Consider the following 15,189-nt stretch of genomic DNA (forward strand, 5'->3'; position numbering starts at 1 on the left):
AGAACTACACAACTGGTACAGGACACACAGGAGCACCCTAGCACTGCATGCACACATCTCATACCATGCTAGACAGCCACAACACACATAACTAACTGTCACAGGAGGGAGAGTCCCCATATATGTCAGGGATACTGTGGTGACAGGCCAGGGAGCATACATCCTACTAAGTATGGAACCACTGAGAGAGGGCTCAGTGTCTGTTATTTGACATGTGTATTACTGCAGGTATGGGCACATGGGTTTCTATCCAGTTATTGTACATCCTGACAGTACATGCATGTTCCGTACACTTGTGTGCACTGAGACTGGACCCTAGCCATTTGACCTGTGTATTTCCATGTACATGTGCATAGTGCCTGCATATTTGCAGTATTACCTTATGGAACTGGTACAGCTTGTTTGTTGTACAATGGACTACATGGAGCCCTGTTCACTGTATCTTTGTTTGCATGCATGTTTGCTTGCAATTACCGTGGAATACCGATCACACCTGCAATGCATAGTTATAGAGCTTCTGTGGACTCCTAGTGCCATCTGCATAGCCTACTATATGTATGGCCATGTCCCACTTGACAGGTTGCCACTGTTTGACCTGTTCACATGTACATTGCCTGTGACACAGTGCATATGACCTGCCTGGCATGTGTCCACGTGAGCAGTCATATATGCTACTGCTAAGTAATCACAGGCACTACACCTTCACACATTCGTCTTCTGTTGAACTACCTGCTTTGCTAGGGACAGCCTGCACCTGTCACCCCTGGCCTATCAGATATTGGCAAAGGCTCTTGCTACCCCCATAGTGCCTATGTTAGGCAGGGCTCAAATGACAAACCCACCTTCATAGGTATCACAAGGGATGACACTAAGAGCAATGCTACCCAACGCCAGATGTCTAAACCTCCAGATGCATGCACCCAAAACACTCCTTGACATGGAAAACATCGATATCTGTGCAGTAACAGATGCCTGGTTCAGGGCTACTGAGAGCACACCAGCACTACCGGGTGTAACCCGGTTGATTTCTTTGATACAGTCACCGAGGCCATTGCCGAGGGGAAGGTGGTTCACACAGCCTACCTGAACCTTGCAAACGCCCGCAACAATACCCCACTTGGGCATTCTAGGAAGCTCACCAGCTTAAATATAAGCCCCTATGTCACTAGATGGATTGCACAGTGGCTCAAGAACAGAACCCACATGGTTAGCATTGCTGGAGCCATGCCAGACCCCATAACAGTTACAGGTTGTGTCCCAGAAGGCTCAGTCCTGGGACCCTCTTGTTTGGTACATATTTATTGGAGGTACAGGCCAACACGGATGAACTGTGGCTGTCCAAATATGCAGATGACTGCAAACTGGACACCATAATCGACTCCCCAGCTGACACAAGCATCTTCCAAAGGGGCATCATAGCAACAGACAACTTGTGCCAGAGCCATGGCCGTCTGCTGAACAGTGTGTAGAAGGGGAATGTGCATCCTGTAGTCTGTTCACCTAGTTGCCAAAAGGGACATTGTCCTCACACACACTAACCCCCCTCAGCCAAAAACACACACTTGCCAATTGCAGGATTCAAACCCCTATCTGGCTGTTATGACACGTGAGACGGACACATTAGCAGAGCACGCTATTTGCATTACTGGGAGGTTTCTTTTCTCCTGCTATACTTATAGGGTGCTGACATCATCGGTGTTTGGAAAGGGAATGTGCATCCTGTAGTGTCTTATCCTATTTGCCAAAAGGGACATTTCCCTCAAACACTAACCCCCCTCAGACAAACACACACATTTGCCATTCACAGGATTCAAACCCCTACCTAACTATGTTATGACGGACGCATTAGCGGAGCATGCTATTCGCATTACTGGGAGGTTTCCTTTCTCCTGCTATACTTATAGGGTGCTGACATCATCGGTGTTTGGAAAGGGAATGTGCATCCTGTAGTGTCTTATCCTATTTGCCAAAAGGGACATTACCCTCACACACACTAACCCCCCTCAGACAAACACACACACTTGCCATTCACAGGATTCAAACCCCTACTTAACTATGTTATGACACTTGGACGGACGCATTAGCTGAGCGCGCTATTCGCATTACTGGGAGGTTTCTTTTCTCCTGCTATACTTATAGGGTGCTGACATCATCGGTGTTTAGAAAGGGAATGTGCATCCTGTAGTGTCTTATCCTATTTGCCAAAAGGGACACTTCCCTCACACACTAAGCCCCCTCAGACAAACACACACACTTGCCATTCACAGGATTCAAACCCCTACCTAACTATGTTATGACACTTGAGACGGACGCATTAGCAGAGCACGCTATTCGCATTACTGGGAGGTTTCTTTTCTCCTGCTATACTTATAGGGTGCTGACATCATCGGTGTTTAGAAAGGGAATGTGCATCCTGTAGTGTCTTTTCCTATTTGCCAAAAGGGACATTTCCCTCACACAGACTTACACACACCAACCCCACTCACACACACACACACACACACACACACACACACACACACACACACACACACACACACACTGAGCACTTGAAACCCCTACCTAACTATGTAATGACACTTGAGACGGACGCATTAGCAGAGCGCTATTCGGATTACTGGGAAGTTTCTTTTCTCCTGCTGTACTTATAGGGTGCTGACATCATCTGTGTTTGGAAAGGGGAATGTGCATCCTGTAGGGAGGCAGACACCAAGCACACTATGGCTAAGCTGTCATTCCCTAGGGCAAACAGCCTAGTGTTGACCTCTACACCATTATGTTTAATTGTCAAATGCACATTATTTGTTGCTGATAGACTGTTTGCATATCTTTATTGCCATAGCATTCCCTGTTGGTATGAACAACTTCTGCATCTGTGGAAAATGTTTGCATATGGGAGGGATCCACTATAACACGTATGTCTCTGTAGTCATTTAACTGTGTGCACTGGGCAGACTGCTGTAATGTGGTTGGTTCCTGGCATAACACATAACAATACCAGATATGTGTGTCCAACTGCTAAACCAAGATTTGGACTAAGTGTGTGAGCATGCCCAGTTCAGCCTTCCCATGGCATGTTGTCAAAGTGTGTGAGCATGCCCAGTGTGAGCATTCCATATGTTGGACTCTGCAGCCCACCACATTTGTGGATGTGTGTGAACTTCACAAACTATCACCTGTTTATGGTTGTGGGTTGTGTGTCATGTTGTGTAGTTACTGTACAACTGCTTTGTGTGTGAACACAACAGGATTATACTGTGCCTGCAGTGTTTGCATGGGATACTTTGCATACAGTTGTCAACATCCTTTCACACTGACCTAACACTGTAGTACTGTATAGTGTACTGGTAGTACTTTGACTGTGGTGGACAGTATCCTGGGCTTTACTGCTATCACTGCTTTACATTTCGATAGTGGGCACAACAGCCTGGTTGGGGCCAGTTGTGTACATCTGACCATGTTGCATTCTGTTCAGATATGAACTACTTACACCAGGCTTGTCCAACATTGTTAGTGTATTCCACAACATAGGTGTACAATTGCAAACACTAGCGATGTGCCCTAGTCCATGTCTAATGCAAGTTGGAGAGTGTGTTTGTCCTTCGACACACATTGTAAGAGGAGTTTGCCATGACATATGTCATGGTTAGTATACTGTGCCTCTGTCAACCTGTGACATGACAGTGATACCCAGGATAAACCTACCATCTCCCGTCCACCCATCAGGATTCCTATTGAGGAAGATTGATAAGTGACTCTATGGGTAGCCTGTGCTGAGGGTTCACTTATGGGTGGGAGTGGCTTCTGTGTTATGGATCACACAGTACAGCTTGTCCTATGTAAGTCAGTGCTGGTGTTCAGGTCTGTCATGTGCATAGCTCACTGCCATTCAGATTGTACTAGGTGCAGCATGTTTATTGATGCCAGCAACACAGGCAACACATGGCATCTGTGTAGGCTGTTTGATACTCCTGATGAGGTACTGTTGGGGACTTTACAGTTGATGGAGGTGTCTGCTGAGGTACATCCCACAGGGGCTATTGTAGTCGATTGTACCACTGATGCAGGATGACTGCAGAGCCACAATGGCCTCCCCTTATGTAGATCTGACAGCCTTCTTGATTAGGTGGGTATATGGTATGTTTCTGTAAACACTACAGCACATGTTTGTCCAATGCAGGATATCTATCACCCTGTGTCCCCAGGTCTCTCATTACATGTTAACTACATAATGGGTTAACACCTATGTGGTAATTGGTGGGCACTTACTGTATATCCACGGGGGTTGACTATACACATTTCTGCACTTAGCTTGCTGACATAGCTATGGCACCAGTTGTCTGTTTCTATGTGGCCCTTTTGTGGGCTGCATGTGTCAGCTGGGGGATCATATGTGGTGAGCAGTTTGTAGTCCTCTGCAAACATGTTAGGACACAGTCCTTCCATGTTTGCCTGTACCTATGGGACATATATACCAGACGAGGGAGATACCAGGACAAAGCCTTGTGGGATGCCAGTTATATCTGGTTTGTAGTCTGACATGGCTGAAGCATGTCTGACCATGTCTGTTCTGCCCTTGGTCTGGTTTGCAACCCCTCTACTGACATGTGGGTTTATATTTATGCTGGTGAGCCTATCTATACTGAACATGTAGGGTATTGTATAGAAGCCTTTGCAAGGTCCAGATACACTGTGTGGAGCACATTGCCCTCATCAATGACCTTAATGACTGTTTCAATTGAGTCAAACATGGTTAGGGGCAGGATCTGCACTCGAGAAGGCCACACTGGGTTGGGTCCGGTGTCAGTAGGTCCCCAACATCCTTATGTCTGTGGTACATGCTGATCCTTTCCATAGCTGTGCAATCTGGGCTTCTCAGGATTCTGGGGTAGTACTGTTCAGTATCCATTCAGGCAACACCTTTGTTGAGATGGACCACTGTTGTTGTACACTGCTCTTTGGGTACATATTCTGTGGTAAGGCTGACATTGAGCAGTAGTGTGGTTTGGCATTCCATTCATCTTAGACTCCATGTTGCACTAAGCCCAGGACACCATCTCATACCATTGCTGCTGTGTGTTTTGCTTTGGAGATGTTGTCTGTTACCTCAGCATCTGCAATGTCAGGGGGCCAGCAGTCTGCTGGGATAGATATTCTGCATTTGTGGGGGTGGGGGGGTTTGCACTGCACCTGTCAGGATGTATGTTGGCAATATGTGTGTGTGTTTGTGGTATTTGTGTGATTCAGGGCATATCTGTGAATTCCCAACATGGCTCCTACCATCAGTTGTGTAAGCCTTGGGATTATCCTTAGTGTCCTGTACAATTTGTATCTACATAGGTTCATAGGTTCATACTAGGCTATCCACCCTGGGCATTTGTTAGCCTAGCCAGAGTGTGTGTGGCTTTTGAGACCCCTTGCTATGTGGATATTATGGCCATTTATGATTTGCTTTGCTGTGCCTCTGTCTGGACATGACACAGTGAAGACCCCCACTGTAACTCTACAATCATCCATCCACTTGGCAAGATTCCTGTTGAACAGTGTCAGTGAGGGCTCTGCCTAACATGGAGTGGGATTCTGGTCCAGGGTGTGGGAGCCTCTGGATTATGTATCTGTCCCACTGGCACATCCTATTTCATTATTTGTTGAGGTTGACATCTCTCACTCTCGCAGCTCCAATGGATATGTGTTGTCTGGGGTGGAGCATGTCAATTACTCCTGTGTTGGGCATGGCCTCCTACAACAGGCATGCAATGCCTCTGTGTGGGCAGTCTGTGACTGGAGTCAGCTGGGGTGTCTACAGCCAGGCAGCATATGACATATATGTGAGACACTTTATCCTCTTGGTGAGGTACCTTTGAGGTCTTTCTAACTGCTGCAGGTGTCAGGTAAGGTAGATCCCATATGAGGCATTGTACTGGATTATGGGTGTGATTGGGGAAAAGTATAGGGGCACAGTGACCTCTGTTGCCGTAGATGTGACTCTTTTCCTGATACGGTGTCACATATAGACAGTCTTCCTAGCCACATTGGCAATGTGGGTGTCACATAACAGGTTACTGTCCACTTGTGTCCCTAGGTCCCTGGTTACTCCTTCCATACATAATGGTTTACCACCTATGTGGTAATTCGTGGTACCTTGTTTGGTATTTGGTGGGACATTAATACTGTCCAGTGTCTTCAGGACGGTTGGGGGGGGGTTATTGTGTGTGAGAGTGCAGTCTGTAGCATGCTACAGACTGCACAGCAGTCTTGCCTACAGTTAGTTGCACATGGGTGAACTCCACTGCCTTGTGCATTGTCAGTTACCTGGACGTATGGGTGTCTGTGCTGCCTATGGATACTCACCTCCTTTTATGTTGTGTTCCAGGTTTTGGGGCCATGACACATGGTACGTGGTATAACCTGGTAGTGCTGGTGTGCTGTCAGGAGCCTTGCAGCAGGTTTCTGTCACTGCACAGACATCAATGTTCTCTATTCTGGGGATGGCCTTGGGAGCATGCATATTGGGGTGTACACATCTGGCATTGGTCAGCATTTCCCTTATGTTTCTTCCCACTTATGTTTTCTCGGGTGGTGGGTCAGTCTTTTCAGCCTTGCCTACAAAAGGCTGTATGGAGGTGGCAAAGGCCTTATCCAATATTCAGACGCCCAGGGGTAACAGGTGCAGGCCATCCCACGGGCAGCTGCATGGCTTGTCAAGCATGACATCCCAAGCAGACAGACATTGGATCCCCTTGGAATGACACCAGTAAGTGTGCTACTTGCTATGACTGATCATTCCTTGTTTGTACTGTGGCATTATTCTTGGTAAGGGTAGGTTGCTGCAAACGGTGAGTGTCATACCGGCCTGGACTACATAATCGGATAGCTCATCTGTGTCTCTTTACATGTAGTCTAGGGCAGTACATCTCAGGTCATTCACACCAGCATGGACTATGACTGCATCATATTTCTATTTGCTTTGGAGTGACCTACATATTTCTGTTATGTGGCATATTGTGGCAGCCTACAGGCAGCTTACTGTACCCTTTCCCTTGTTCAGTCTGGTGTCCGGGACAGCAGTGTGTCTGACTATGGAGTCACCTATTACAACTGTATCAGGCATGTTGTTTCTCCTTCTGGCCTGTGACTGTTTGGCACACCAGCTGTGTGTGCTATGTGTTGCATGTGCTATGTTTGGAGGCTGTTTCATTGGGTGTCTGCTTTAGTGGCCTCTGTTGATGTGCTGTGTTTGTGATTTCTGCCTCCGGGAATGTATTTCTGTGTTTATGTGTTTGGTTTGCAGTTGTGATAGGTCTATGTGGGTATGTGTTTGTGGTGTGTGTGGTTACCTTCTCCTACTGACTTGTTTTGGGAGTGCTGAGTTGAGGGAGCTCTGCCTCCAGTTTGGATGGATGGTTGCATCTCTCACATATATTTGTATTTCTTGGGTGGAGTTGGGGGTTGTCTGTGTACTTGGGGCAGGTGTAACATTCCCTCAGGATTCACAGATTCCACTTGTTGTGGCTGGCCTTAGTGGATTGCATGTGTGGACAGATTTTATTGCCATACTACTGATCAGTAATTACTTCATTGTTCATGTTTGCTCTATCATGTAGTAGCTTCCTCATTCTCTTGCATGTTTTGGTTATGGCTGGTGTCCACCATGCCAGATGTAGGCACTGTGTCTTGTTTTAATTTGGGACTGCATAATCCAAGCATTCCTGGCAGTGTTCATGGAATGGCTGTATTACAGGTTCTGAGGTGTGGCCCATATTTTGCACCTGCAGGACCTTTAATGGATTCCACATCAGTTTGGAGGTGTGCAAATATTGCTTAGCACATGTTTTCCACTGTGGTTTTCTGGCCAGGGACTGTGGTCAGGATTTCTATATCCAGTGTGATTACTATATGGTCTGGTTTTACCAGTGAGCAATACACTTCTCATCTTGACATCCCGTACCCATGTTGCTGATTATCACATCCAGTATGCTTACCCTCTTGTGGGGTGGTACGTTGTTCCTGGGCCTTTTGGTTTGTGGATTCGATGAACTTTTGTCCTACACTGTTGCAGCTGGTATAATGCTCCCAGTCTATGTGTCTGGGTATTTGCAGTCGCCCAATATAATGTGGTTTGGAGGACTTGATATATTCATGTATTCCAGCATGGGCCGGATGCAGTTCCTGGTGTTGGGCCAGTAGTCTGTAGCAGGCTATAAACTGGGGGGCAATTTTAGCCACTGTTACTTGAGCATGGCTAGTCCATGCTGCGGTTTGTGGTGGTACCAACATGGGGGTGTGGTTATCCTTGACAATTCTTGCTAGTCACCCTCCTTTTGTAGCTTGTTCCAAGTTTTGAGGATGTACAGCACAGTATGAGGTGTAACCTGGTAGTGTTAGGGTGCTGTTGTGAGCCTTGCCTCAGATTTCTGTTACAGCACAGTTATCAACATTCTCCATACTGGGTGGGCTTAGACTGCATGCATCTTGCTGTTTGAACTTATCCCTTATCTTATTCTTATCCCTTCTGGTACCTATGGAGATAGGTTTGTGTTTTGAGCCTTACCTATTCAGGGCACACTGTGCGTGACAATAGCCTTTGCCAGTATCCATACAGCCTGCACTGATAGGTGCACGCCAGTCCTAGCAGGTGGTGCATCATGTCATGCTCAGCATGTCATCCTAGACTGGCACACATTGCGTCCCCTTTGCCTAACTGCAATACTTCAGTCAATTGTTGCACTTCATCATCTCGTTGTCATGTTGTGGCATGCTGCTTGATGAGGGTAGGATGTTAGTCGGGGTCCTCAGGTGTGCATATGGTACTTGGTGTTACATTACTTAACACATAGCATTCATGCCTCAGGTGGTGCTGCAGGGCTGCCTCTGTCGGATGCACATATTACACTTCACTGTACATGTTTGTGAGCAGGTTGTGTCACGTTAGGCATCCCTGTTACTATATGAGTGAGTCAGAGAGGGTTATCATTCCCAAGGTTCCTACTGAGCCAATGTATGTGCTATGCGTTGCCTCTTTGCCAAGGCCAGGGCATACTGGGCAAGCCTCCTTCTGCCTACTGGGGCAGGCTCAGGTTGTTCCTCCTCCGAGTCACGTTGTGCCTGTGGTGGACTTGGCAATGGTGGGGGGCTGTTTGGCCCAGCCCTATGCTGGTCCTGCTGCAGCTGTTTTCGCAAGATCATATTATGTAGCATAGCACATACCATGACAATTTGGGTACATGTAGTTGGTGTGTACTGCAAGGCTCCACCAGATGTGTCCAGACACCGGAACCGTGACTTGAGCAGCCCAAACACACGCTCTATTACATTACGTGTTTGTGCGTGTGCCTCATTATGGCGTTCCTGTTCAGGTGTGTGTGTGTTTCTGATGGGTGTCATCAGCCACGGCTCCAGTGCATATCCTGCATCCCCCACTAGGTGTCCGTGCGGGATGTCCCCATTGGCAAATGTCTGGTGCAGCTGCGTCAAATGCCAGATGTGGGAATCGTGGTAGCTCCCAGGACAGCCAGCACACACATTCATTATTATGCCCTGGGCATCACACATGACCTGGCAGTTGATGGAGGGGAAGCCCTTGCGGTTGATGTATGCCCTACCAAGCTCACCGGCAGGTGCTTTGATGCATATGTGCTGCAGTCTATTGCACCCACTACCTCAGGGTATTCCGCTATTTGCTGGAAGAGATGCATGTTGCTGGCCAATACCTCACGGGCATTGGGGAAGTATACATGATCACCGACATGTGCTGACATGGCATCCAGGAACTGGTGCAGTACCCTGGAAGCTGATGCCTGTGATATCCCCATCATATCGCCAGTTGGTCTCTGGAAGGTACCTGTTGCTAGTATTCCTAGGCCAACACATACCTTGGTTTCCACTAGGATGGGTTCCCCTCTGTTGGTTCTGTGTGTGAGGCGTGGCCTGCACAGCTCCACTATTTGCTGCAGGAGGTCTCTGTCCAATCTATAGCTCTCTACTATCTCCAGCTCATGTAACCCATGGTAGGTGACCCTGGGCCTGTACACTCTTCTCCGTCTCCTCACTGCGGGTTGTCTGGCACCATCTGCATTGTCACCACCCTCAGCAAGTCGCCTATCTCTCATTATGACAGCTATGGCAGCCCCTAACATTTCTGCTCTGAGTTCAGCTTTTTCAGTTTTCACTTCTGATAACTTAACTCCTGTCTTGCAGTGTCTCTTGAGAGAAACATTCTACACTGCTGTTTGCAGAGTTTTAAGTGCTGGGCCGGCCTAGTATTCTGCCTGTGTAATTGCCTGCATCTAATTGTTTTCACCTGCTAGCTCCAGCAGTATTCCCTGCTAACTTCCTACTACATCTGTTGCTTCCTTTTTCCTTTCTGTTTCCTCAGGGTGGAGCCGTGTGCAAACCAGCAGAAACACGCTCACAGTGGCTTACACGCGCGCACACATACTTACACACTTTAGAATCTGCTTATTTGGATTAAAACGCGTGCACGCCCGCGCAAACGGTGTTAAACATCTCCCAACACGCTCCCACATACTCAGTCTGCCTTACACGCCACGACACCGCCTTACTCGGCGCTTTGGCGCACACGTCGCATACGTCCAGCAGGAAACTTTGGTGTAGGCAACAGTGTACACCTTCCATTTCTTGACTTTCTCATGTTTACTTAGTGGCACACCTCTTTCCTTGATATCTGTCTGACATCTGTCATGTAACTCTACCCTCCAATGAACTCCATCTCTTTCTACCATTCCCCCCTGTGATGTCACCTATCTCCTACTCTGTTCCTCCCCCGTATGTAACTCTTACACTACTCAGAATGTGCTCATTTGCTATGTGACAGTGGAATTCAGTATCCTTACACTCATTTGCATCAGATTGCCTACTAATGCTTAGTTACATCTCTTAGACTCAGCTTCCCCCCTTAGCAACCACTACACAGTGGCCATGTTGGTTTTCCTCTGCTGGTCCCTCCATTGACATTCCATGTATTGCATAAAACCTACATTTGTAGGTTTAAAACCTTCGTTTTTATGTTCTATGCAGTGCAGCCCGTTTGCGCGGGGCTGCGCTGGGTTTACACATCGGCAATTGCCGAAAAAAAAAATTATATTTTTCATATATTTGCATGGGGTTACCTTGCCAATGGCCACATATTTGGCCATTGGCATGCTGCCTATAACATATGCACCCTTTATTTGGAGCTGACATGGCTCCATTGCCGTGTTTGCAGAAACGTACTCAGTTGTCAACTGAGTACATTTCTGCAGCTAAAACGGCTCTTACACAGGCTGTTCTTGGCTTCCTGGATCGCTAATCAGCCTCATTTGCATGCTATTCGGCTGCAAGTGAGGTGATTAGCTTATCCACGCCCACTCCGTGTAAGAGCCGTTTTAGCTTGACTCTTACACGGACTTTGGGCTGTTCCTGGATCGCGAAGGCTGCATGGAGTCTTACACTACTCTTAGACTCCGTGCAAGCCTTCGTGAATCCGGCCCAAAATCTACTCAGAAATATTTTAATCATAATGGAACCTGACATTACAACAGTTTCATCAAAATATTTCTAGCCTGCCTAACTTTAATTGTATCTTGTAAAAACTATGTACACTATATACAATTGATGTCACCTCAAAATGTTCATTGTATTAACACTTCCTAGACCTTTCCAATTTTAAGATGGGTACAAGTTTTGAAATATTTATTTTCTTTTATTTTTCCTTATTTACTTAGAGTAATAGTGATGTTTTAGTCCTTTGTTCCTGGACCAGTTTTACCTTAAAATTTCTATAAGCATTTCCCAATATTTCTGATAATAGTTTTTTTTTTCTTTTTTTTTTGGCTTCTTGTAATTAGTTTGCTGGCTAATATATATTTCATAGCCATTCCTTTAAATTCATCCCATGTAATTTTAGTTCTATCTAGCCAATTTTGAGCTATGTATAATTTCATCATTGCACACACTGTTACTATGATGTGTTTGTTTTCATATGAAAAGTTGGTGGGGAATACATGTAAAATTGTAATTTCCCATGACATGATCAATTTAGTGTATCCCTTTTTTTCTAACTTGGTTCTTAATGAGCACCATCATTTGTAAACATTCTTACATCTTCAGAATATATGAAGGGTGTCAGCTATGCTGATTGGACATGTGGGGTAAAAAGGAAAGAGAGAAGGATTGATTTTACTTAGAAAGAGTGGTATGTGATAGGCATTATTGTTAATCATAATTTGAGTATAAATTAATTTTTTGTGAGGGGTTAATTTCAAGTTAAGTTCAATTGCAGCAGATATTTCTTCAACAGTAACCTTGTTATTTTTTCCTTCTCAAAATGTTGCATATAGAAGTGCATCTTGGTATCTAATACTTGTTATTAATCTGTATGTGTTTGATAGCACTTTAGATCTTGAAAGCAAGAGGTTAATAATTTGTTGGTATAGCTGCATATCTTGGCTGTCTATTTTAACATTTGTAGTAATTGTTTTAATCAGGTATAGTATTTGGTTGATTATAGTGTTATAACTCTTATTTACTTCTAATCTTTGCCTTATATTTTCAATTGAAAGTTTTTTGGCTTGGTAGAAGTCCCATACAGTGGTATTTTTGATCAGTGGGTATTGATTCAGGTTTAGCATAGTGTTATTTAATTTAATGCTAGAATCTAGGTGTATTGGTTGTCCTAATAACAAAGTATCCTTAAGATTTATGGAGGATATCAGCTTTTGAAATAGTAAGGTATTTATAATGATTATGGGATGGATTTTACAATACCTTAGTATCTTAGAATTTAGAAAGGGCATTGCTTTAGGATTTAAATGTGATGAAATTAGACAATTATAATATATTTTAATCCATATTGGATACCATGCTTTGTTAGATGGTTCAAAATTTGCTATTTGTATAATTTGACTAGCATTTATAATATCATAATATGTTTGAAAATCGGGTACTCCTAAGCCCCTTTCTGTTTGGGTAGTGTTACTCTAGAATATTTAATTCTTATATTTTTTGGATGTGAAATAAATTTCCCTAGTAGTGCTTCAAGTTTGGAAAAGAAATTATTTGGTATATTTTGATTAATATAATTAAAGTGAAACAGTAATCTTGGGAGAATATTCATTTTAACTATAAGCACCTTAGATAGTGGAGATAGGTTAAGATTTAACCATCTTTTAGTGCCTTCTGTCATGTTAGCCCACGTTTTAATCAAATTATTTTTAGTCAAATCAGATTGGGGGTGAGTGAGCATGATACCCAGATATTTGAGATTATAACTGACTTTTATTTCAGTTTCGGGGAAATAGAATTCCTTGTGTCATAAAGTATTCAAAGGGAATATGACTGATTTGTTTGGGTTAATGGCATAATTAGATACTTTTGAAAATGCTTCAATGGCGGTTAAGATCTTGTTTAAATCTGTATTAGGAAATTCAAAGTAAATATTAAGATCATCAGCGAAAGCTATAAACTTTATTGGGATTTTTGAAATATTCACAAGATGGTGGTAAGTTCTTTGTGATATTTTAAGGAGGAGAGGTTTGATGTATATATTGAGCAGGTATGGTGATAGTGGGCATCCTTGCCTTGTATCGTTAGTGATTTAAATATGTTTTGATAGCTTTTTATTTATAGATAGTGTTGCCATAGCATTGTTGTATAAGGCCCTCAACATGTTTATATATTCTTCAGGAATGCTAAATTTCTTGAGTATCTTTAATAGAAAATAAAAGTTTACCCTGTCAAAAGCTTTAGATGCATCTACTGATAGTGCATAGCTAGGGCATTTATCATTCGCTTTTAAACTGATGATTGAATCAGTGGTGAGTGTATTGTCCCATACCTGTCTGTTATTCATAAAACCTAATTGTTCAGAAGATATAATATGAGGTAAGATTTTTTAAATTATGGTAGTTAAGACTGTAGATAGAATTTTGATATCAATATTTATGAGTGCTATCGGCCTGTAGTTGTTTGGATTTGATGCATTATAGTTTGGTTTTGGTATGAGTATAGTTTTTGAGTTTTTGATATACGGGTCCTTGATATCATACTTTATTACATATTCATATACTTTCAACAGTATTGGAACTATTTGTTTTTTAAAAGTCTTATAAAACTCTGCCTCATACCCATCTGGCCCTGGTGATTTACCTGGTTTCAACTTATTAACAGCAGCAATGATTTCCTCTACATTTATAGGGGCTTTAAGATTATTTATTTGTAATTCATTCAATACTGGAAATTGCAATTCTTCAGTGAATTGATGGAATAGTAATTCATTAAACTGGTCGTGTGGACCATATCATTTTTTATAAATCTCTTCAAAAGCCATTATAATCTCTTCGTCCATATCTAGATTTTTTGTTATTGTAATTTAGTTGCTTTATTTTGGTAGGGTAATTTTTTATGTTTACAATTCTTGCCAACGCTTTTGAGGGGGATTGAGCCCATTCGTCATACTTGTGGAGAAGTTTAATTTCACAGATAGAGTAATGTTATGTTTGAATTTCATGTAATTGTCCTTGTAGTGTAACCATATGACTTTCAAGTTCTGGTGAGTATTTAATTTGTAATTCTAACTCTATACTTTTTAATTTTGATTCTATTGTTATAACATTTTCCTTTTTTTTTTTTTTTTTTATAGAGAGCGGCTTTTTTGATTAATATTCCCCTAATAATGGCTTTTGTCGCTTACCATTGAATATCATATGGTATATCTGTTACCTCTAGGTTATTTTTAGCTTGGGTAAGAATGTCACTGATTTCCTGTGAGACTTCTTTTTCCTTTAATAAATTAGTATTTAAAGTTCAGTTCGCTAGTGTTTGGGATCTTTGCGTGGCGCTAACCATCTTTATTGTAATGTTTATTTTTACGTGATCTGATATTGTTCTAGGTTCACTATTGTAGGTAACTGCATTATTTAGTAAAGTTTCAGATATTAAAAATATGTCTGTTCTAGACCAGGACTTGTGGTATGGCAAAAAATAAGTGAATTCACTAGTTGATGGATTGTTTCTATAGTTTTCAAATGGGTCAGCTAGCTTAAAATCTTCTATTATTTCAGCTATTAATGTAGTAAGTAGAGCAGGTTGCTTGTTTTCCTTATTTGTTCTATCTAGTTCTGGATTAATTATCATTTCCAGTCACACCTATGATATATAAATAGTTAGAAAAGTTCTCTAGGATTCTATATA

Source organism: Protopterus annectens, chromosome 4.part0 (genome assembly GCF_019279795.1).
Source record: "Protopterus annectens isolate FY-2018-M chromosome 4.part0, PAN1.0, whole genome shotgun sequence".
Lineage (NCBI taxonomy): Eukaryota > Metazoa > Chordata > Ceratodontiformes > Protopteridae > Protopterus > Protopterus annectens.